At 40.7% G+C, this 24,076-nt stretch overlaps 1 protein-coding gene across 1 annotated transcript in view; it reads right to left on the bottom strand.

Annotated features, from left to right (window-relative positions):
- LRRC8C (leucine rich repeat containing 8 VRAC subunit C) overlaps window positions 1–22,565 on the bottom strand; it is an 83,049-nt gene extending 60,484 nt beyond the window's left edge. The window contains exon 1 of the mRNA XM_069597462.1: window positions 22,243–22,565. The gene's annotated coding sequence lies outside the window, so the exon portion shown is untranslated. The remainder of the gene's footprint in view (window positions 1–22,242) is intronic.
- Window positions 22,566–24,076: the final 1,511 nt, after the last annotated feature.

Here is a 24,076-nt window from a genome sequence, read left to right as displayed (position 1 = left end):
ATGTAGGGCAAAAACCACCTCAATATTGTAAAGTAATTAGCCTCCAATTAAAATAAATAATTTTTTAAAAGTCCTATTAACTTACATTATAAAATCAGCAATGCTTTCTTTTAAATTCATATTATTCAGAATAACATATTAAGAGATGTTTTCTTTTAATTTTCTGTTTGCTTTTCCATTGGTGTTGGCTCCTAACTGTTTGGCTTTTGGCTTTAAATCTCTTAGCTCTTCAGTCTCTTGGTCAAGCACTTAATAACGTTAAACTTTAAAGATTTTTAAGAGTAGAATCTATCTCATCCTAAATGCGTACAGCTATTCCATTTTCCTATTGTATTTCCATATTTTTAAATTTAAAAATTTATAGTTTATTACTTGATAATGAAAGATAATATACAGGTTCAATTTTTATATCAAATGCTGTGTGTGTTTTTTTTAAAGATAATGAAGATTTCTTTAATCTTTATAGGTGATTCTAATATAAAAATACTGATGATGCTTAGGTATAATTTTTCCTAAAAGAAGGATACAACGGTCTATTTTCAAGTACAGTATGTCTGTTACTTTCCATAATTTTACTAAATAAATGATTTAGTTGGTATATGAGACATTGAAAGATAGGGAACGACTCTTTTAAAACGTCAGAAAGGTTTAACATTTTCTGACTCTTTCTCGGATTAGTCTAAATGACAGATACACTTTAAAACAGGCTTCCAGGTTTCCAAGCAAACACACCCAAATATATTAATTAACATATCATAGTCGTAGACTGTTTTCAAATGCTATACTTATACTGCTTATGATGTCACACAGATAATTTTGATTCAGGTTGAATGTGTCAACAGGAAAACATAAAAATTCTAAGCAAACTAATTTTGAGACTCAAGTGATTCCACTGCCAGAAATGCTAGTTAAACCAAACACTGGTGCAGCCAAAGAACATCAAGGAACACCACTGTTTTCAAGACTTGTGGTTTCCTCGTATAAGGGACCCATTCTGCTCAGGTTTGGATGCGGCACAAGGGGGCTTTTTAAAAGCAAGGTATATTTCAATTTTTAAAAAAATCTCAGTACAGCTCAGTGAATGTAAAGATGCTCTCAGATACTCACATTCTTCAGTCTCTACAAATATGTTTGCTTCTTGCCACCAACTTCCTTATTTTTGCATATCAAATACTCTAATGTGATATGGTCCCTTATGCATGGCTCCAGTTTGGGTCTAAAATTCTTTTCCCTTCTAGTGAAGAATGTTGTTGTTGTTGTTTCAATTGCTAAGTCATGTCCGACTCTTTTGTGACCCCATAGATTGTTGCCCACCAGGCTCCTCTGGCCATGGGATTTCCCAGGTAAGAATAGTGGAGCAGGTTGCCATTTCTTTTTCCAGGGGATCTCCCAACTCAGGGATCTGATGTGCATCTCCTGCACTGGCAGGCAGAGTCTTTACTGCTGAGTCACCAGGGAAGCCCCTAGTGAAGAAGAGGTCTCCTGAAAATTTTGCAGGAACACTGTCATCATACAAAGTATCTTTCCTCTAAACCACTCTGACCACTGCTGACTGAGCTTACCAGGCAGACCATTCATAAAGGTGGGGTATGTTCCTTCTTGTGGCACTGACAAGTTATCAATAGTATTTTAACATAAAACTTCAGGGCAATTTGTACAAATTCTCTTCTCTATGAAATGATTTCATTTTCGCACATTAAGGCTGATTATAAAATCCTTAGTCCAAAGCAATATATGTCAATAGTAAAACTAATAAAAGTATTAATACTATTATTTTATGGGTATATACTACCTCACTGAACATCTGTATTCTGAGAACTCTACGTTTAGTCATAAGCAGCCACATTAAAAAGTAAAAATGGAAGTAAGTTATCTTCATTCACCATTTTCAAAATAATGCAATGGCTACAACGCAAATTTTCAAGCCAGAAAGACCTGGGCTTGAAATCTAACTCTGTAGCAGTCTGTTTAAAGCATGCACACTTGGAGAAGTTCTTGGCAGTAATATAACAGTTATCAACCTCATTATTTAATTAAAATATTAGTTAGGCTTCTCTCCTAGGAAGCTTCTGGATTCTAAAAATTCTATTTACTGTATGTTTTTCTATATCTACCATTCATGGAATATGCCTAAAAGTACTCCCCAATTGCGGTGTCCTCTTTGAAACATTTGAAAGTCTTAGTGAAAGTTGTTGTCAAGCTGGAGTTCAACATCCAACCAAACTAACTTCCAAATCTGAAAGTAGAATAAGTGATATATTTCAGATACTGAAAAGTTCAGAAAACTCAGCTTTATGCATTCTTTCTTTTAAAAGTACTGAGGGATGTAAAGGCAATAAAGAGTTTCTCTCTTGAATTCTGGACATATATCCAGCTGGTAACTTGACATTTACAATTGGATGTTGAATAGGCATTTAAAAATAAGTAAGTCCAAAACAGAATTCACTTCAACTCTAAATCTGCTGTCCCCACAATCTTCTACATTATGGTTCCCCTGGTTTAAAACCTTGAAGCTAATTTTGACTTCTTTATCTTGCACCCAGGTATATTCTGTCAGCAAAGCCTAATGGTTCCACTTTTAAACTATATCCAGAATCTGACCATTTCTCATTAATTACCCTGCCAGTTATAGTCCCAACCACAGTATGTCTTATGTGGTTTTTTGCAGCAGTCTCCATGTTTCCATCCTTTTCTCCTACTGTCTAGTCTGTACCATTTTATTTTTCCTCAACATGTACCCTTTTAGAAAGTCAGTGAGGTCAAAACTATTCCTGTACGAATACTACACGTGATTTGCCTTTTTAACTCACACTCTCTGGTGAGTGTATAGAGTTTTCTTGAGGCTATATTATGCCAGTGAATATACTGAATGCCAGGCATTAAAGACACGTGTAACAATATAAGACAATGACATTGTCTTTCTTTGGGGGAAAATGCAGTTATTTTCATAAAAATACATTATGTGTTTAACATGTTTTCTTGTTATTTTAAAATAAGTTAATAAATACTTAACAGTTTTAAATTTCTCTTTGTCATCCCATGGACTGTAGCCCGCCAGGCTTCTCTATCCATGGACTTTTCCAGGCAAGAATACTTGAATGGGTAGCCATTCACTTCTCCAGGGGATCCTCCCAACCCAGGGATCAAACTTGGGTCTCCTGCATTGCAGGCAGATTCTTTACAGATAGTTCAGCAGTCTGAACTACCAGGGGAGCCCAATATAGTAAATATTTCGAGGTATCACCAATGTAAAGCTCTTTGGGAGTCTTCAACAATACTTTAAGATTACAAAAGCACTGAAGCCACTGGCTAATGGCTTCTCTATACTGCAACCAGAGTGATCCTTCTAAAACTCAAGTCATACGGGACTACCCTGTGGTCCAATGGTTAAGAATCCTCTTCCAATGCAGGGCATGTGGGTTTGATCTCTGGTCAGGGAACTAAGATCCCATGTGCCACAGAACAACAAAGTCTGTGTGCCTCAACTACTGAGCACTTGCACTCTAGAACCTGCACACCACAACCAGAGAGAAGCCCACGAATTCCGACAAAGATCCCGCAAGCTGCAAGGAAGATGTGATACAGTCAAATAAATAAATACATATAATAAATAAGTGAAATAAAACTCAAGTCATAGTTTGACCCTCAGTTGCTCAGAACCCTCTAATGGCCCCTCACTGCACTCACAAGAGAGGAGGACACACACTCCATGAGCCTACAGTCTCCTCTCCTAATAGCTACCACTTTCCCCAGTGCCTACCATCCACACTGGCTTCCTTGCTGTTGGCCCATCAGGCCAAGGATATGCTTTTGTGTTTGCTGTTCCGTTTCCTGGCTCGTTCTCTCCTCAGATATGGGTGGCTCCCTCCCTTCCTCCAGGTCTCTGCCTTATGAGCCATCGTTTTATTGTTTCTCTTTCCAGATATTTAAATACTTGTGAATATTTCCCTGTTCTTCTATGGCAGTACTACCCCTTCTCTTTGCCACACAGATATTTGTTTATCCTACCACATCTGTTACAGAGTATGTTATGAAAGATAGTGGCTGGTCTTTAATTTCCTCAATGGAGAGCAGATTAGCTGGTGGTTTGCACCCAGTATGGTCTTCAAAACACATGGCTGATCTCAAGGGATTATCTGTCTATACCTTCAGGCAAGAGCATACTCAACGCAGGACAGACAGCCCCAACTCTGTTCAGTTTTTAAACAAAGACACAGCCTCTATGAAAATTTGTGGCAAGTCTGATGACTTGGTGTCAGCAAATTCTTTTTAAATTCTTATGCTGAAAGTTAAGCTTCTATCTCTTTTCAAAAGAGATATACAATCACTCTTTAGGTTCAACTGAAGATCCCTTTATACCACTGGAAGTGATTATTCAATTTCTCCTTGTATTCCTCATTTTGGCTGAAATATCCCAGGTCCTTTCATTTTTTCCACATAGATTTCGCTTTTCCAATCTTCTAATCCTCTTTGTGATGGTCTTTTGACTCTTTTCCAAGTTTTTCATCTTCCTATTTGTGTAGTCCTAAATTGTAATATTAATAATGTGGTATCAAAAGAATCCTAGAGTCTAGTTTTATTGTAACCCATTGTATGTTTTTAATATATACTAATACATTGCCTTATAAATGAAAAAGTGTGTCAAATCTGTTTGTGTAACATAACTTCCAACCTCCTCCCTAAAAGAAATTAATATTCCTGATACAATGCTTAATTAAATTATTCTAATAAACTTTAATGACATTAAGATATTCTGGGAGATTAATTACCAACCCAAGCAGCTGATAAATTGTCAACCACGAGTTTAGTAGCCTTTAACCAAATATTATTTTTTTTCTGATGTTGAATCTAACACTTTCTAACCATTCTCTTTTCCTATAAAATATCCCTACGAAGAGCAAATCTTTGAATCAGCCTACTAGAGAGCGTTTTTAAAAAAAACACCAGTGATAAGTCATTAACCAAGAGTTTAGTAGCCTTTAACCAAATACTACTTTCTTTTGATGTTGAATCTAACACTTCTCTAACCATTCTCTTTTCCTATAAAATGTCCCTAGGAAGAGCAAAGCTTTGAATTAGCCTACTAGAGAGCTTTAAAAAATAAAAAAACCACACCAGGGAATCTATTGTAATTCTTCGATACATGCTAACAACAAAATTATCTTTTTTTTTTTTTTTTTTAATGCAGGCATCAGTAAACTTACTCTACAGAGGGAGAGTGAAAGTGAAAGTCCCGTTGCTCAGCCCAGCCTGACTCTTTGCCACCCCCATGGACTGTAGCCTACCAGGCTCCTCTGTTCAAGGAATTCTCCAGGTCAGAATACTGGAGTGGGTAGCCATTCCCTTCTCCAGGAGATCTTCCTAACCCAGGGATTGAACCCAGGTCTCCCACATTGCAGGCCGATTCTTTACCATCTGAGCCACCAGGGAAGCTTTACAGATAGAGAGGTAGTAAATATTTAGGCCTTGTATATCACATCTGGTCTATGTTATATACTCTTTAAAATTTCTTTAAACAACCCTCCAAAAATGTAAAAACCAATCTCAGCAAGCAGGCCATACAAAAACAGGTTGCAGACTCAAGCTACACGGCCCATAGTTTGCTGATTTTTGTTGTCACGGTTCTTGGAGGTCCCATGGAGATGTACTCATTGCAAAACAGCAGCCACTGGATCAAGGAACTTCATGGCATGTGCACTACTGAGATCCCTTGCTTCTCTTCCTGAGCCTGGAGTATTTTTTTGCTGATCTACAGCAATTTTATCTCTTGAATGTCAAAGTTTGGTGGCTACCTGAAAGGACTCTTGTTCCACTGGGTTTACAATGATTTACTATCTGAATTGAGAGCTTGGAGAGCAGTCTGGACCATAAGAATTGGTTAAACTTGGGGTTGGAGTTAAAGAACTCCTCCCCAAGATGAGATCAGAGAGGTATTTTGATATTTGAGTGACGTAAAGGACTCCCAAGAGATGGAGTCAAATGTAGAATCCAAAGTTTCCATGCCATATTTTAAATTTGAGAATTTCAATGACCAGTGTTTTGAATTTGACACATTCCACAGCCAAATCTCTGTTATAATACTAAGAAAAACAAAAGCCCTTCAAAAGGAAGCTTAGGATGAACAAGTATGCATTTTTAGGGGGAAAAAAAGTATCTAAAACTTGAAAGTGAGGAAAAAAGAGGGCAGATATCCTTTTATTATTATACTGCAGAACTGTTTAACTGGCCTACCCATGAATAATTTAGGGAAATATATTTTATTTGACTTGCTAATTACTACTAATTACATCCCAGACTTGTAGATTTTTGTTCGATAGAAAAGAAAACCCAAAACATATGTTTTTTTACTGCCCTGAAGGACATTACCTAGTTTTGTATCTACCCTAGTAATGTTATTCTAACATTCCTTTTTCAAACAGTTCCTGGAATGCTCTTTAAACTAAATGCTTTGCCATCTTATCAGCTCCCTCAATAAGGAGTTGAATAAATCTTTGACAGGTTCCTTCTATATTCATCGAGTCATGTTTAACTTTTTAAAAATTATCCCTTGACAACATTCACAGAAGTCTCATCTCGAGTTTTCTTACAGTGGGTTTGTGTATGTTTGCACTTGTATTCACATTCGTCTAACAGTTAAAACACTGTATGCGGGAATTGGTTCAGAGGTTGTTTTGTATATTTGCCTGTTCCTATAGTTATTTACAGTGATCTGTTTTTTTGTTTGTTTGTTTATTTTGTGGTCAGTGAATTCTTTGGCCACTTACTACAACTATACATTTTCCCTTGCTTTGAATATCTCTAAGAATGAAGGTTAAGTGGTCAGAGTTTGTCCTTTTTTCCCCTAGAAAAACACCTCCTTAAATAGATTCATGTTGAAATAAAGGGAGAAGGGGAAATCTGCTTGGGTGATTTCATAAGGCTGTGTAGTAAAGAGTAAAGGGAAATTTCTGTCAGGAATTGGTCTGACAGTGGATTAAAAGAATAGTTCAAATAGATGAAAAACGATAGAATCTACAATTTAAAAAGACAGCCCCTCTCTCACTCTCCTGGGCAAAAAGAGTAGTGCCTGAAAGAATGTTAGCCAAGGAAAGGTGTTTTACTTTTAAAAGAGCCTTTCCCTCTTTCCAGAGGGAAATTAACAAGACTGTAAAGACTAAAATGAATTCACATATCCCAAGCAGGAGGTAATAAACATATATACCTAGAATAAGGAAACACAAAAAATATTCACCACTATCTTACAACAAAAAGAAGAAAAATGCACAAAAAGGAAGTTTGGAGGTAATGGGTAGAATTGTCAGTAAGGATGAGGAACTAAAACCTATGCAAATAGCTTTCTGGTCACCCTTCAACAGCTCTTTCTATATTTCTCAATCAGAATGTTTAATTCAAAGAGATTTAGCAAAGCTTTATAGTACTCTGCACTGAATTACATAAAATTCAAAGTTCAATTGATATTCCTGATAATGAGTACTCAGGACAAATTTAACTATTTTCTTGAATTTAACTAAAAGACAGTTAAAAGTCTTAGCCCCAATTTTATTCTAGATTGGGAGATCATGAAAAAATTATACCTCAATTATACCATAGTGTTAAACACAGAGACACCAGATAACCCAGCAATTCCACCTCTACACAGATCTACCTAACAGAAATCAAAACATGTATCCACACAAAAACTTGTATGAGTGTTCATAGGAGCCTTACTCCTCACAGCCTCAAAGTGGAAGCAACATGAATGAATGCCCATTAATTGAAGAATGGAAAAAGAAAATATGGTATACCCCTATAATGGAATATTACTTGGTAATTAAAAGGAATGTTGTACTGATACAGGCTACAACTCAGATGAATCTTAAATATATGCTAAGTGAAAGAAGCCAGTTACAAAATATTACATATAACATGATATCATTTACTGAAATTTCTACAAGCAAATCTATAGAGACTGAGGATAGACAGCTGCCTAGAGCTTGGGAGAAGAAATGGAGATATGTTGGGGAGTGATAGTTTATGGGTACAGACTTTTTTGGGGAGGTGATGAAAATGTTCTAAGACAGACTATGGTAATGGTTGTACAATTCTATAATTATTCTAAAAACCACTGAATTATATACTTAAAAATAATAAGTGTTATAGAAGGTGGGTTATATCTCAATGAAGCTGTTAAAATGTATTTTAGTTCCTGCATGACTGACCTGTTCTCTGATAGGATGCTTGTTTAACTGGAAGTTACTAACTTCTTTGTATTTGTCTCATGAAAGTGAAACTGAAATTGTTAGTCACTCAGTCATGTCCAACTCTTTGCGACCCCATGGACTGTAGTCCGCAAAACTCCTCTGCCCATGGAATTCTCTAGGCAAGAATACTGGAGTAGGTTGCCATTCCTTTCTCCAGGAGATCTATCTTCCCAACCTAGGGCTCGAACCTGGGTTTCTCACATTGCTGGCAGATTCTTTACCGTCTGAGCCACCAGGGAAGCCATGGTCAGATCATTTTTGTTGTTGTTGCTGAGAATTGTGCTTTATTTGGCATATAAAACTGAGAACACAGCATCTCAGACAGTTCTGAGAGACAGCTCCCCAGATCATTATTTACACTAAAAATTTATGTCTTTGTACATATGTTCAGCAACATTGAATTATAATTAGTGCCAGTTTACTTAATGGTTGTTGTTTGTACTCCTACAGCAATGTGAAACCATGAAATGTCATATTTCTCTGATATATTCTAATATGAACTGTGATTATATCATTTTTAAATGGCAGTATAAACTAATTAAAGACAATTAATATGAAGACTTAGGATTAATAATTAATGAACAACCTTTGGCAAATAATATATGATAGTTTTAACCTATGTATAATATCTATACATAAATATAATTTGTTCTTTATAACATTTAAATAATAATACTATGATTATAACATGCTTTGTAAAATTTATTTTCTCTTAAGAACTGAAGTGTAACACTTTAAATACTGTCATCCACCATTGTTTGGCTTATGTGATTTACATGATAAATAATACACTGAAATAAAATTAACTGTTTTTAATTAGCTTAATAGAATAGGTAACTGGTAACTCAGAAAAAACTTTTCCTAATATGAAGATGTAAAATTATTTATTTACCATATATTCTACCTAATTGACAAAAGATATTTTTTCCTCACTCAAACCAAATGTGTTCTTTCAGAAGGGGCAATTAGCTTCCCTGCTTTGGGGCTGCTTTTTGAAATTTCAAAATCATAAATAACTAAAAGCAAACAAGCAGAACAATAAGAGATTCCTGGACTCTAAAGAAATTAAAATTCTGAGATTTCTTCAACACTTTCTTAATTGTAGTTAATAAGCCAGTGACCCATATGGCCTTCTCTTATTACTGGGCATCTGTATTCTTATCTGACAACATTAAAAATGTTGGTTTAACATTGTTTCTAATTTGGAGCAATAAAGAGCAATTTTTTGGTAATATTCAAAACACGCTTGAGACACATTAGATAGCCTCTGCTGCTGCTGCTACTAAGTTGCTTCAGTTGTGTCTGACTCTGTGCGACCCCATAGATGGCAGCCCACCAGGCTCCCCCATCCCTGGGATTCTCCAGGCAGGAACACTGGAGTGGGTTACCATTTCCTTCTTCAATGCATGAAAGTGAAAAGTGAAAGTGAAGTCGCTCAGTTGTGTCCGACTCTTCGCGACCCCATGGACTGCAGCCTACCAGGCTCCTTGGTCCATGGGATTTTTCAGGCAAGGGTACTGGAGTGGGGTGCCATTGCCTTCTCCTAGACAGCCTCTAGATAACATCAAAGGTGTGCTCCCTCTCCTATAATCTAGGATGCGGTACTCAAAAGTAAAAGAGATGCTGGAAATAATTAGTTTTAATTGATTTGCTCCTCAAATTCCTTAATTAGGGCAACAGTAGGCTGTTCTGTTTATTGCAGTCACATTATGGGGAGAGCTGTTAAGTAAAAAAGTTAAATAAAATGTTATTAATGTGATTATGTTATTAGATACCCTTTCAGGATAAGTAAAATCATCTTCAAGTTCAGGTACAAGGGCTGACTGGAAGTTACTGACAACAGATTTATTTCAAAGATTTTGTCTCTAAATTTTAAATATCCACATCTTAATTAGAGATGACTGTGGCATTTATCTTTAGCTGTTGTTTGTAGATTCCTTGGGATATGGAATCCTAATTTCAAACACAAAGTCTGTAAGTAGACATACTTTTACTTCGTCCTTTCCAATCTTTATGTCCTCAATTTTTTTCATCCTTATTGTACTGGCTAGTCTCCTACAAAATACGGTATAATGCTAAAGGGGGAGAAGACTTGTCTCTGGAAACCAGCTAAAGAGCTAATCAGTTAACTGTCAACTGTTAGGCAAAAATCCAATGACCTTGAACCCACATTTTTTATCTAGCCTAACAATAATATCTAACCATCCACTATGTTTATAAAATGTCCCTAGTCAGGATGAACTTTTAAACTACTTCTGACCTACTCGAAGTCTTTTACATGGAAGACTAAAATAAAACTGTAACACAGACTCAAAAATGATTTGTCCAAAAAGTGTTTTCTAACAGTTTCTTCAGTCTAATAGTTATCCATTACCATCTCCACAGGATTAACTTTACTTTTGCCCTAATGGCATTCAGTTAGTCTTTGTCCATCTTGCAGTTCATTCATTTATTCATTCAACAAATATTTAGTGATCCTTTGCGAACGTATTAGTTACTATTCTAAATACTGGTGATATAGAAATGAACACAACAAAACAAATAGAAGTCTAGTATATTTTATGTTTGGTTTATTTATTTTTTTTCAAGGTACAATCCTATACTTTCCTTAAGTGAATTTCAGTGCTCAGTTTTGACTATTTCCTTCATTTTTATTTTATTTTGCCAAGCTCATTTCCAACTCTTGCTTCAACACTACATTATGCACCATGGGGCCACATACAGAAATATAAGATACACGTTATACCATCAGCTCCTTAGATAAAATGCTTAAACACTCAACAAAGATCCAAACCCTAGATACACCCCTAGCGCTAGCTCCTCAACTTTCACCATTTTCTGGTTATAGGGATCTACATAGCTGTGCATTAACTAGAAAGGTATTTTTGTGTGCCATATATAGCATTTCCTAACTTTGCTGATGTGAAATTATCCTGGACCTTGCTAATTTCAGGGCGCATAATATAAATTAGCTTGAAGGTGTTTTCCTAATGAAGCTATTCTCAGAGTTATTTTTAAAAATCAAGGTGTTATTAGCTAAATGACCCCCAAAGTATTTTTCCAGAAGCTGGATTTATAGGTTATACCATTCCTATCTAAAAAAAGATATTTGAATCTGTTTCTAATTTTAATACATTCCTAAGGTATTCGAGAAAGAGTAGTTAGTAATTTGTATTGATTGCTGGACCCATGAGTTTTCATCTATTTAGCTTATGTACTGCCTTTTATTTAGGATTTGTTTTGATGTTTTGGCTTCATGTTTTATATAATACTCCAAATTTCCAATGACATATATAAATATTTCTGTGTACATATGTCACGACCCTATTAAGAAGAGTAACTTATAATTGCACTCTTAAATTTCATTTCTAGAATTTAAAATAACAGAAAGGGATATACTGTAAGATGGCAGGTTAGAAACTTTAGTGCAAAATGTATCATTAAGTGTTTATTCCACAACTGTTTCTTGAGCAGCTCTGTTCCAGTCACTGTGCAGGTGCTGTGGATACAGAAATGAACAAGACCAATATGGCCAAATGGCCTCTGCCCTCATGGGACTTTCAGTGCAGCTCTAAAAATCAAACAAAGAGAAAAGATGTGGAAAACAAAGATATTCCTGAAGCCTTGATGGGAAAGGAGAGGGGGAAAGAATAATACGGTTAAAATAAAAGCTGAAAGAAGAAGATGAGTTGTGGTGGAGGAAGGAGCATGCAAAGGCTGTGTGTGTATGTGCTAAGTGGTGTCCAACTCTTTGCAACCCCATGGACTACAGCCCACCAGCATCCTCTGTCCATGGAATTCTCCAGGCAAGAACACTGGAGTGGGTCGCTATTCCTTCTCCAGGGGATCTTCTTGACCCAGGGATCAAACCCTCAGCTCTTGTGTCTCCTGCACTGGCAGGTGGATTCTTTACCACTAGAGCCACCTGGGAAGCCCACAGCCTCCAAATGCCAACAGAAGCCAATATATCAAGAAGCCAAGCTCCTCTAACCCCCAAAGCTCTGAGATTCCATGTCAGAAGCCCAGGCGTACGCTCCCTATGGAACCAGAGCATGGAAACAAACATGAAAAAGCTGAGTGACTTCAGAAGTCCCACCCCCACTACCAAATATCTACTTGTTGTGAGTTAAGATTTCTTTGATAGGGAATACAGTCTTTCATCATAATAAACAACTGCCATGAAATGCAAATGCTCTAATAAAGACAAACTAATTTATACTCATTAAAACTGAACAATCACAAGAATGAATGGTTAGTATCAGAGCCTTCCCAGCATAACAGAAGTCAGTAAATAAAAGATGTTGCACATTTAAAGTTTGGGGAGGGTTTCCCATCCCTGAAACAAAAGAACGCAGGTAGAGGCAGGTCTGGAATATAACTTAATGAATGTAATAATGTTGCCAAGATGAAACTGGTACAAGTGGAAATATATTTTTACAAATACATTTCAGCTTAAGAGCCAATGAAATATGATTTCTTATAAAGGAAAAATGTGTATGTATACACTGTTCTTCATGTCTTTTAGCTCTACATGACTCGTTTGTGATTTTCAAACGTAATCTAGAATCATGTCCCTCCATTTGCTCTCAATAGGGGGGCAATCTTGTCCCTGTCAAACACTTGGTCTGCTATGTGCTATGCTTAGTTGCTCAGTTGTGTACAACTCTTTGCGACCCCATGGAGCGTAGCCCACTAGGCTCCTGTGTCTGTGGGGATTCTCCAGGCAAGAATACTGGAGTGGGTTACTGGGTCTGCAGGGCAGAGTAAAAGAACCTTCAGGTTGTAGCCTGCCAACAGGCCATAGTACCTAAGTGGGTACTATGGGTACTATGGGGTACTAAGTGGGTAGACAGGGTATCTGTGGCATTACAATGTATCTAAACATATGTATCTCTGGAAGGAGGGTAGGCATGAACTAAAGGTTGAGAAATGCTTCCCTAAGAGCTTCATTACTCTCTCTTGCGCTTCTAGCCTTTGGGCAGTGTTTGAGTTCAGCCAAAATAACTTTCCTCCTTGCTCTTCCTTCCCACCCATCTCCAGTAAGGACAGAGCTTTCATTCTTCTGAGTTCTTTAAAGAATCTATAGTTCTCCTGGATGCCTTTGACCTCAAATACCCAGTCATCTGGAACACTTTCAGTTGTTTCCCTAAGCTTTATAACAGTTTTCTTAAAACTGGTTCTTGAATTTTGCCTTTTTCTCTTTTCTTAACTGTATTCGTTTTCTGAATATTACCATGTCTCTACTGACTTCCATTCACAGACTACAGAATCATATTCTAAAAGGACAATCGATCTAACACCAGAAAAGGATTTTAAATTCACTCCCTAAACTTGTAACAGTGCGTTACACTTTTAAGTAGGTAGCCCAGGCTATTTTTTTGTTTAATGCCTGATATTGGAAAAGAGTTCAGGTATTCTCTACCTTTTAATACGTTTAGGAGTTTTTCACTATATATGCCAAACTATCTACTTTACATAAAGCTCTGAGATTACCCTCTTGTTCTTCTGTGAACAAGAGAGCGAATGCTGAGAGCGAATGGGAGTACGTTATTATTCTAGGCATTCGAGGCCACACTAGTTTCCTCTCTTGCCCATCTTGATTCCACAGTCTCTTTCCTATTTCTATAACCCAGGAATGACCCATATCTAGCAGACTTATTATTAATAATAAATAATGGTATTTGTTATTATTGTCTTAGGGTGCTATAGTGTGTGATATATATATATATATACATACACACACAGACATATATATAGAGAGAATATAGCATAGTGTAGTAATATTATAGTGTTTCACTTCTTTTACCTGTTCCTTTAAAATTTTTCCACCTCTGATATTTGTGGTGAGACTATCTGGGTCTTTTCCCCATGCTAATTCTCTCATTATTCTCTCATAATTCTAACAGAAGCACAAGATATTAAGAGGTGGCAAGAATACACAGAAGAACTGTACAAAAAAGATCTTCATGACTCAGATAATCATGATTGTGTGATCACTCACCTAGAGTCAGACATCCTGGAATGTGAAGTCAAGTGGGCCTTAGGAAGCATCACTGTGAACAAAGCTAGTGGAGGTGATGGAATTCCAGTTGAGCTATTTCAAATGCTGAAAGATGATGCTGTGAAAGTGCTGCACTCAATATGCCAGCAAATTAGGAAAACTCAGCAGTGGCCACAGGACTGGAAAAGGTCAGTTTTCATTCCAATCCCAAAGAAATGCAGTGCCAAAGAATGCTCAAACTACCACACAATTGCACTCATCTCACACACTAGTAAAGTAATGCTCAAATTCTCCAAGTCAGGCTTCAGCAATACGTGCACCATGAACTTCCAGATGTTCAAGCTGGTTTTAGAAAAGGCAGAGGAACCAGAGATCAAATTGCCAACATCCGCTGGATCATCAAAAAAGCAAGAGAGTTCCAGAAAAACATCTATTTCTGCTTTATTGACTATGCCAAAGCCTTTGACTGTGTGGATCACAATAGACTGTGGAAAATTCTGAAAGAGGTGGGAATACTAGACCATCTGACCTGCCTCTTGAGAATCCTGTATGCAGGTCAGGAAGCAACATTTAGAACTGGACAAGGAACAACAGACTGGTTCCAAATAGGAAAAGGAGTATGTCAAGGCTGTATATTGTCACTCTGCTTATTTAACTTCTATGTAGAGTACATCATGAGAAACGCTGGGCTGGAAGAAGCACAAGCTGGAATCAAGATTGCTGGGAGAAATATCAATAACCTCAGATATGCAGATGACACCACCCTTATGGCAGAAAGTGAAGAAGAACTAAAGAGCCTCTTGATGAAAGTGAAAGAGGAGAGTGAAAAAGTTGGCTTAAAGCTCAACATTCAGAAAACTAAGATCATGGCATCCAGTCCCATTACTTCATGGCAAATAGAAGGGGAAATAGTGGAAAGGGTGGCTGACTATTTTTCTGGGCTCCAAAATCACTGCAGATGGTGACTGCAGCCATGAAATTAAAAGACGTTTATTTCTTGGAAGGAAAGTTATGACCAACCTAGATAGCATATTCAAAAGCAGAGACATTACTTTGCCGACTAAGGTCCATCTAGTCAAGGCTATGGTTTTTCCTGTAGTCATGTATGGATGTGAGAGCTGGACTGTGAAGAAGGCTGAGTGCCGAAGAATTGATGCTTTTGAACTGTGGTGTTGGAGAAGACTCCTGAGAGTCCCTTGGACTGCAAGGAGATCCAACCAGTCCATTCTGAAGGAGATCAGTCCTGAGATTTCTTTGGAAGAAATGATGCTAAACCTGAAACTCCAGTACTTTGGCCACCTTATGTGAAGAGTTGACTCATTGGAAAAGACTTTGATGCTGGGAGGGATTGGGAGCAGGAGGAGAAGGGGATGACAGAGGATGAGATGGCTGGATGGCATCACTGACTCGACGGATGTGAATCTGCGTGAACTCTGGGAGTTGGTGATGGGCAGGGAGGCCTGGCGTGCTGCAATTCATGGGGTCGCAAAGAGTCGGACATGATTGAGCGACTGAACTGAACTGAACTGGTGGTTTTTACAGTAGTCATGTATGGATATGAGAGCTGACCTATAAAGAAAGCTGATTGCCAAAGAATTGATGCTTTTGAACTGTGGTGTTGGAGAAGATTCTTGAGAGTCCCTTGGACTGCAAGGAGATTCACCAGTCCATGCTAAAGTAGATTAGTCCTAGGTGTTCATTGGAAGGACTGATGTTGAAGCTGAAACTCCAATACTTTGGCCACCTGATGAGAAGAGCTGACTCTTTTGCAAAGACCCTGATGCTGGGAAAGATTGAGGGCAGGAGGAGAAGGGGACGACAGAGGATGAGATAGTTGGATGGCATCACCAACTCAATGGACATGAGTTTGGGTAAACTCCGGAAGTAGGTAATGGACAGGGAGGCCTGGTGTGCTGTGGTTCATGGGGTCGCAAAGAGTTGGACACGACTGAGTGACTGGTTTGTTCTCTCATGAAAGTAAATTTGATTGTATCCTCCATACTGTGCCATGATTAGTCCTATTTTCAACCAAAAGGTTTGAAATCCTCCTTGCTTATTATCTCAACATTCTCTCTAAGGCAGGTACAGGTATACCTGTTTTTTGAAAGTTTCCTTAACATCACTTCACTTTTATGAAAGACCTATAGTGGTGCCTGTTTTGACTAACTGAAAGAAATCCAAAAAGGATTTTTGCGCTTATGGAAAAGAGAGGCAAAAATCAAAGCTAGTGTTCAGCACTGGTTTTGCCTCAAGCAGAAATACAGAGGCAGGGAACACCCAGGGCAGCAAGGACAGTGGTGCCACCAAGCTCCTTCCCAGGAACTAGACTCAGCATCTCCACATCAAGCCCCATAACTTGGAACAGTATCTGTGAGCATCTGTGCTTTATCTCCATGTATTCTGTGCATTGGTTAGTAAGATGTGTCCTAAGATAACTGTTCCTTCCCTCTATGCTATTTCAGCTTACATAAATTTTCAGAGGAACTCTGCTTGCAGATCATGGGGGAAACCTGCATTTCTTTCCCATAGGTAAATTATAATCCTAATTAAAGAAATCTATCGGGGTCATTACCCCATCTAAAATGCCAAACTACTCAAATACTGTTGATATACTCATACATTTACAACCTAATGAGGTTACTATACCACCACAGCAGCAATTGATCAATGAAACATAGATATCTTACCTGGTACCTAATGGCCAAGGCTTTGAAGAACTGTGGCCTTCCACTAAATGTAATGCCAGTTAAAGGAGTGAAGAAGGCTGGGATGAACAAGTCTCAGAGTAAAGAGGAGGGTACCACTACTCATGTAACAGAGACAAATAACTTGGGTGTGTTTCCTAATTATTCTGAGGATCTCTCTCTGAATATCTGACTCATCTTTCATGCAGGGAATTGAAATTATGAGCACCGAAGAATTGATGCTTTTGGACTGTGGTGTTGGAGAAAACTCTTGAGAGTCCCTTGAACTGCAAGGAGATCCAACTAGTCCATCCTAAAGGAGATCAGTCCTGGGTGTTCTTTGGAAGGACTGATGCTGAAGCTGAAACTCCAATACTCTGGCAACCTCACATGAAGAGTTGACTCATTGGAAAAGACCCTGATGCTGGGAGGGATTGGGGGCAGGAGGAGAAGGGGACGACAGAGGATGAGATGGCTGGATGGCATCACCAACTTGATGGACATGAGTTTAGGTGGACTCCGGGAGTTGGTGATGGGCAGGGAGGCCTGGTGTGCTGTGATTCATGGGGTCACAAAGAGTTAGACACAACTGAGTGACTGAACTGAACTGATGTTTTATTTGAAGCAAAGCATATAAAGAAATAGAAAAACGTCCTTGTCTTCAACGAGTTTACAGTTTTGTAGGTTATTACCTAGACAAATAACCTTAAAAAATATAAAAATCATTCTTGGGATATGTTATCTGAATTATAAGTAAACTGACAAATGATTAAAAATGGAAGGTCTATGGCTCACCTAGTAGGTATCATTTAGGTTGGGCCTGGTGGCTCAGAGGGTAAAGTGTCTGCCTACAATGTGGGAGACCTGGGTTCAATCCCTGGGTCAGGAAGATCCCCTGGAGAAGGAAATGGCAACCCACTCCAGTACTCTTGCCTGGAAAATCCCATGGGTGGAGAAGCCTGGTAGGCTGCAGTCCATGGGGTTGCAAAGAGTTGGACACGACTGAGCGACTTCACTTTCACTTTTCACTTGAAGTAGATGCAGAACATCAGCTGGTAGAGACTCGGTGAAGGGTGAGGTATGTGGTGGGGAGATACTAGGATTGCCATGGTGCTCTGAGTGATAAGCAAGGCTGAGATATCAGCCTCTGAGATATCATCAGATATCATCAGCCTCTGAGACATCATCAGCCTCTGAGATATCCAGAGGCAGAAAACAGGATAGTGCATTTGCCAAGATATACAAATTCCATCCCATTGAAAGATGGCTATTCATATTCTAAAAAATGTGCAGAGTAGGGCAAAGGAAAAACTACGTAAGGTGAGTAAATGTTTATAAGTCAAGACTACAAAAACAAGGATGTGATTCAAAAGTTAAAGATGCTAAAAAGCAGATAAGGCCTTTATATAAAAGAGTGAATCAATGGCAGTGCTGACTAAATGCTATATGCATGTAAAATATACAAATGTAAAGTTAAGCAGGAATTTCCATCAGTGGTAGAATACAGTAATTCTTACCATTTATTAAGCACCTACTAGGTGACAGGACCACATTTTGTCCCATTTTGCTAAGTCGCTTCAGTCGTGTCTGACTCTGTGATCCTATGGACTGTAGCCCACCAGACTCTTCTGTCTATGGGATTCTCCAGGCAAGAATACAAGAGTGGGTGGCCATGCCCTCCTCCAGGGGATCTTCCTGACCCAGGGATCAAATTCACTTCTCTTACGTCTCCTGCCTTGGCAGGCAGATTCTTTACCACTGGTGCCATCTGGGAAGTCCTTTGTCCCATCACTTCATGGCAAATAGAAGGGGAAAAAGTAGAGGCAATGACAGATTTTATTTTCTTGGGCTCCAAAATTACTGTGAATGGTGACTGCAGCCATGAAATTAAAGGATGCTTGCTCCTTGGAAGGAAAGCTATGACAAATGTAGACAGTGTATTAACAAGTTAAGACATCATGTTGCCAATAAAGGTCCATATACTCAAAGCTATGGTTTTTCCATTAGTAATGTATGGATGTGAGAGTTAAACCATAAAGAAGGCTGAGCGTCAAAGAATTGATTCTTTCAAACTATGGTGCTGGAGAAGACTCTTGAGTCTCCTGGACAGCAAAGAGATCAAACCAGTCAATTCTAAAGGAAATCAACCCCGAATACTCATTGGAAAGACTGATGCTTAAGCTGAAGATCCAATACTTCAGCCACCTGATGCAAAGAGCTGACTCACTGGAAAAGATCCTGATGTTGGGAAAGACTGAGGGCAGGAGAAGGGGGTGGCAGAGGATGAGATGGTTGGATGGCATTACTGACTCAATGGACATGAGTTTCCGCAAACTCCAGGAGATAGTGAAGGACAGGGAAGCCTGGTGTGCTGCGTCCATGGGATGGCAAAGAGTCGGACACGACTTAGTGACTGAACACACAACACACAGGTTTCAGGAGCTGTCCTTTGTAAGCACTGTTACATTGAATGCACACATGATCCAGCTAGGTAGGCTTTACTTATAAGAAAGCTGTGGCTCAGAGAAGCTCAGTAATGTGAATTAGTTGGCACTTGTTCTATGTAGTAGAGCCAGAATCTGTACCAGCTTTTCCTATCTTGAGGGCATGCCCTTTACCCCATACCAGTCTACAATGATTCATATTTTCAGAGACATTAAGTGAATTAATGATACCTGCATCAGGATACATGTCACCTCCTTGGTTACAATATGCTTTCATGAGTATTCTGGGCCTGGAGACATAGCCAGTACTCCAGGGATTGAGTATAAAGTATTTGGGAGTGTGTTGCAGCTCATGAGGGCATCATTATCATGTGAATGAAGATGGCTGATGAGCCGGAGTGAAATGTTCATTAGGTTAAGCTCTAAATCAGTCATTTAATAGACAGCAGTGGCAAGAAGAGGAGTTTGGGAAACAGATGGCCCTGATTCCAAATGTGAATTCTACTATATACCAGAAAACCCTGAACAGGTGACCTGACTTCCTTAATCCCCCAATTCTTATGGTAAGTTAACAATAAATGTATTTAGGAAAAAAAAAAGAGAGAGAGAGAGGCAGCTTTGAATAACAAAAAAGTAAATCATTAAGACTAGAGGATTTGGATATATGTATTTGTGTAACAGATTCACTTTGCTGTATACCTGAAACTAAAACAACACTGTAAATCAATTATACCCCAATATAAATTTAAAAAAAAGAAAAGACAACTAGAGGCTTGGCTTCATTCAGGCATTAACTCAGCTGTAGGGTCTTGGATAAGTCACACACTGAGCCTCTCTCTTCTGTGATGTGTGAATGGCCATCTGCCTTAAGGGTTTGTTGTCAGATTTTGAGATCATGCATGTCAGGCGTCTAGTGCAGCCTGTATTACAGTAATGCTCCATACTAGGTTATTAACACCACACTTGGCAAAATAAGTGTGTATTTCCACTCTATTTCTTTTTCAAACTTGGGTTTTACTATGAAGTTATGGGTGACTACAACTTAAGTACAGACTATTAAGAATCATTAACAAATTGGTAAAAATTAGATACTTTTTACACTTTTCAAAATACATTTCCTGAAGTGCCTAGTCCATCTGAGAAATAAGAGATTAGTACTGTTAACAAAGGCTTTGATCATTTTATTACTAAGAAAGTTGTTAAACATGCTTGCTATCTCTGATACTGCTGGTGGGTGAGTGGGCCTTATCTGTGGTCAAATCTGTTATGTGAACCATGAAAAGCATCCATCCTTGCAAAGCTGCTCCCCACCTCTCCCTCAAAAGCAAACAAACAATCTGACCTAAAGAGAGTATTTGATCACTCCAAAGTAAAGCCAGTCTGAGTTAGGTCCACGGTCTTCCCTATCTAAGCAAGTCACAAGAAGGCAAATATCACAGATTGGAGCTGTAGACACTTAATCTGTTACACATGTCCACAGGTTTATGAATCTGAGCAAATTTTGTAAAGTATGGCTTACCTTTGGGGTTTACACAAATCATTTAAAAATAGAATGTAAAGAAAAATAAAAACTATAAAGCTGACGGCTGAGGTGATGGTACCCTACTGTGCCAAGAGCGTTAAGGCCAGTTGCCTACATCTCTCATCTGGATGGCATTTTAATAACTTGTCCATGAAGAAGCCTCCAGTATGCCTTAGGAAACCACTATATATCTGTCCGGAAATGTGACCGTTGGTTAAGGCTACATTTTTTACACGATTGAGAGCTTGTAAGAAATGTGTGACTAAAATAAGCCTTGCCATTTCCTTTACCTGTTCCTCCCCCATAAGTCTGCGTGAAATAGTCATTCAAATCTCCCTCTGCCCATCGCTGCTGGCACTCACACGGTTTGATGGGGGCTTATTTTTTACTTTAAGGTGGATAGGGACTTGAAAGTGTTTCCTCACCGGTTGCTGCGAGTTTAAAATGCTTAAAAAGAATTCGAAAGTGAAGTTTGGCCCTAACCCTTTGAAATATCTGTCCTGGGACGTGGGCTAGGTGTCCGTGGCACCCAAAGCTAGGTAGAGAGCAAGGTTTTGAAGGGACTAAAATCCGATGTATACCGTGGGTGGGGGAGGGAAGAACTGGCAGAGGGAGAGAAGAAAGGAATTAGCTTCTACAGAGCACATCCTAAGGTTGCTGAGTTGCTAACTCCATCCCTAGCCGTGTCGTCGCTGAGAACCAGCTGGAAAGAGAAAGACCAGCGAGCCTGGGTTTGTGTCGAAAGCAGCGGTCTTGGTCTCAATCGCCGGCCTAGACACCTGGTTTCTGGGGCCCGCGAGATCCGGCGAAACCCTCTCTCCCCTCGGGTCCTGCTGGGGAGCAGGCATCGCGCTCTCGTTCCCTTCGGAGACCTAATTCCTCTCTCTCCCCAAAGTGCTAACTTCAGGGGCTCGGGGGTGGTAAGGGAAGGGCAGACCAGCAGGTAAAGACGCTGGGGTCTAAGGGAGGTTTAAGGTTGAAAAGAACGACGACCTCCCCCTGCGTGGCCCCGTTTTCTCCCTGTCCCCCAGCCCCATCCCCCCAAGTCCGCAGAACCTGCCGCGCTGCGCTTGGCGCCAGGCTGGGGTCTCTCCCCCGACGCTGGGCTGCCGCGGAATGGGTGGGGTAAGGATTGGCGGGTCCCCGAGCTCCGGCGGCGGATGGCTCCAGGGACCACACGCCGGGCAGGAGCCCACAGTCCGCCCGCCCGAGAGCCGGGGGAAGGCAGGGACGCGAACGAGGCGGGGCGAGTCGTGGCTCCAGCACACCTAGAGGACCGAGCCGGCGGTCCTCGGCGGGCCGTCCCTCTCCATCGCATCCCATCCCATCCCTCGGCGGTCCCCGCCCTTACCTCTGGGCGCGAGGGTGCCGGCGGCGAACGGAGCTGGGGAGCGGCGAGCCGTCTCCCGCCTGGGCTCAGCGGCGGCCAGCGGCAGCGGGGTCGCCCGCCGGGCGGCTGCTCATGGCTCGTCGCGCCCCGAAGCACTGCGGCCGCGGCCACGGCGGCGCCTTCCTCCTAGTCCTCTTCGCGGGCTCCGAGCCGGGACGCAGCTAACGCCCCAGCCCCGCAGCCCTCCTCCCCTCCGCCTCCCCGGCCGCGGACGGAGCCGCCTCCAGCGCCGCCCCGCGAGCGGCCCGGCCGGCGGCAGCCAGCGCCGCCCAGCGCCCGGCCCCGGGGTCGCCGCGCCGCCCGCCCGTCGGCTCCGCGGTGCCAGCCCCGCTGTGACGCAGGCCGCCGGGCCCGGGAACTTCCTCCCCGCGGAGACCACCCCGCGCCCGGGCCGGCCGCCGGGGACAGCCGCCGGCCGCCGAGGGCTTCCTTCAGGGCGCCCAGGAAGATCTCCCGCCGCTTGCCGGTGGAGCCGCTCCGGCCTCTGGAACGCCCACCTGGCGGCCAGTGCCTGAGGAATGGACCGGGGCCGCTACCTTCCCCATCCCTAACCCGAGGCTTCCCTGCGCTGGGCGGCCGCGCCGCAGTCGCGGCTCCACCCCGGGGTAAGTTGGAGGGGAGCCGCTACCACTAAAAATAGCCCTTCTGGGCACTCCTCGGAAAGACTGGGGAGGATGGAGATAATCCTTCCTCACTATCCTGCTCCCCTCACAGATGAGCAGAAGGGTGGGAGGGGGTGGTGGGGCACACTGAGAGAGACAGAGAACAAAGACAAAAACCAGTTTTCCTGGACCATAAAGCCCAGGAGCCGTTCCCTTGACACCTGAGCTTGCTGTCCGCTAGGAACCTCCTTGTTCCCGCATCCTGACAACCTGGCGCCAGGTTCTGGGGGACTGAAATCGAATGCTCCGCCTGCAATTTCGTACTGTGCATGGAGTTGATTTTTCTCGTCAAAACCACCTGTTGTTTAAAGAGTATGGGGGAGGGGGTTTCTTTCTCCCCCCCACCCCCGGTCTTAAATAGACCTAAACCACGCTTTTCTTCTCTGCCTTTCTCTACCCAATTTCAGGATGAAAAGCGAACTCTGCCTTATTGAAAGCTGAGTCACCTGTACACAAAATCTCCCCAGTGGAAAAATGTATAGACAAGATTACTAAGTAATATAAGATCTTCTGGAATGCCTTACCAATATGAGTTTTTCTCAGAGCACCAACAATTAAACTATTGCTTTGTCTTGGCATTCAGGAAAAGAGGGGTGTATGCCAACAGAGCAATTCATAGACAGCTAATCTTCTTTTTTTTTTTTTTTGCTAGTTGGTTTGTTCTTACACCCCAAACCTTAAGAAAGCAGGCGTCTCTCCTTTTACCCCATTTTTATCTCCAAGTCAAAATTAAAATTTGTCAAAAGTTGATTTCTTAGTCTTAACTGATTTTTCCATGCTCCTCTGGCAAATTCCTACACTTTTTCCAATTCCAGTACTGTTGTTGGGTGTCTTTCACAGAAGATAACCTTCAACCCCCTTAGTCTTTAGGAGATGACCCTAACACTAGCCTTAATTAACCCAGTGAACAACACTTAATTCTAAAGTGGGGCCTTCCTCCTAGATAGCAGGTGGGAAAATTCCTGGAAGTTTCCTAGAGAAAAGACAAAGGCTGACTAGCAATTTGCTAAAAAAAAATTAAAAAAAAAATTGTGAGTATCTTGCAGGCCACCAGGTATTAGCTGAGTTAACTAGTTAACTCAGTTAAGTTAAATACCTTACCTGGATTTAAACAGCGATATGGGCACTAAGGG

The sequence above is a fragment of the Ovis canadensis genome, chromosome 1 (assembly GCF_042477335.2).
Source record: "Ovis canadensis isolate MfBH-ARS-UI-01 breed Bighorn chromosome 1, ARS-UI_OviCan_v2, whole genome shotgun sequence".
NCBI lineage: Eukaryota > Metazoa > Chordata > Mammalia > Artiodactyla > Bovidae > Ovis > Ovis canadensis.
The sequence above is the reverse complement of the archived record's forward strand: the minus strand, read 5'-3'. Positions and strand labels throughout refer to the sequence as shown.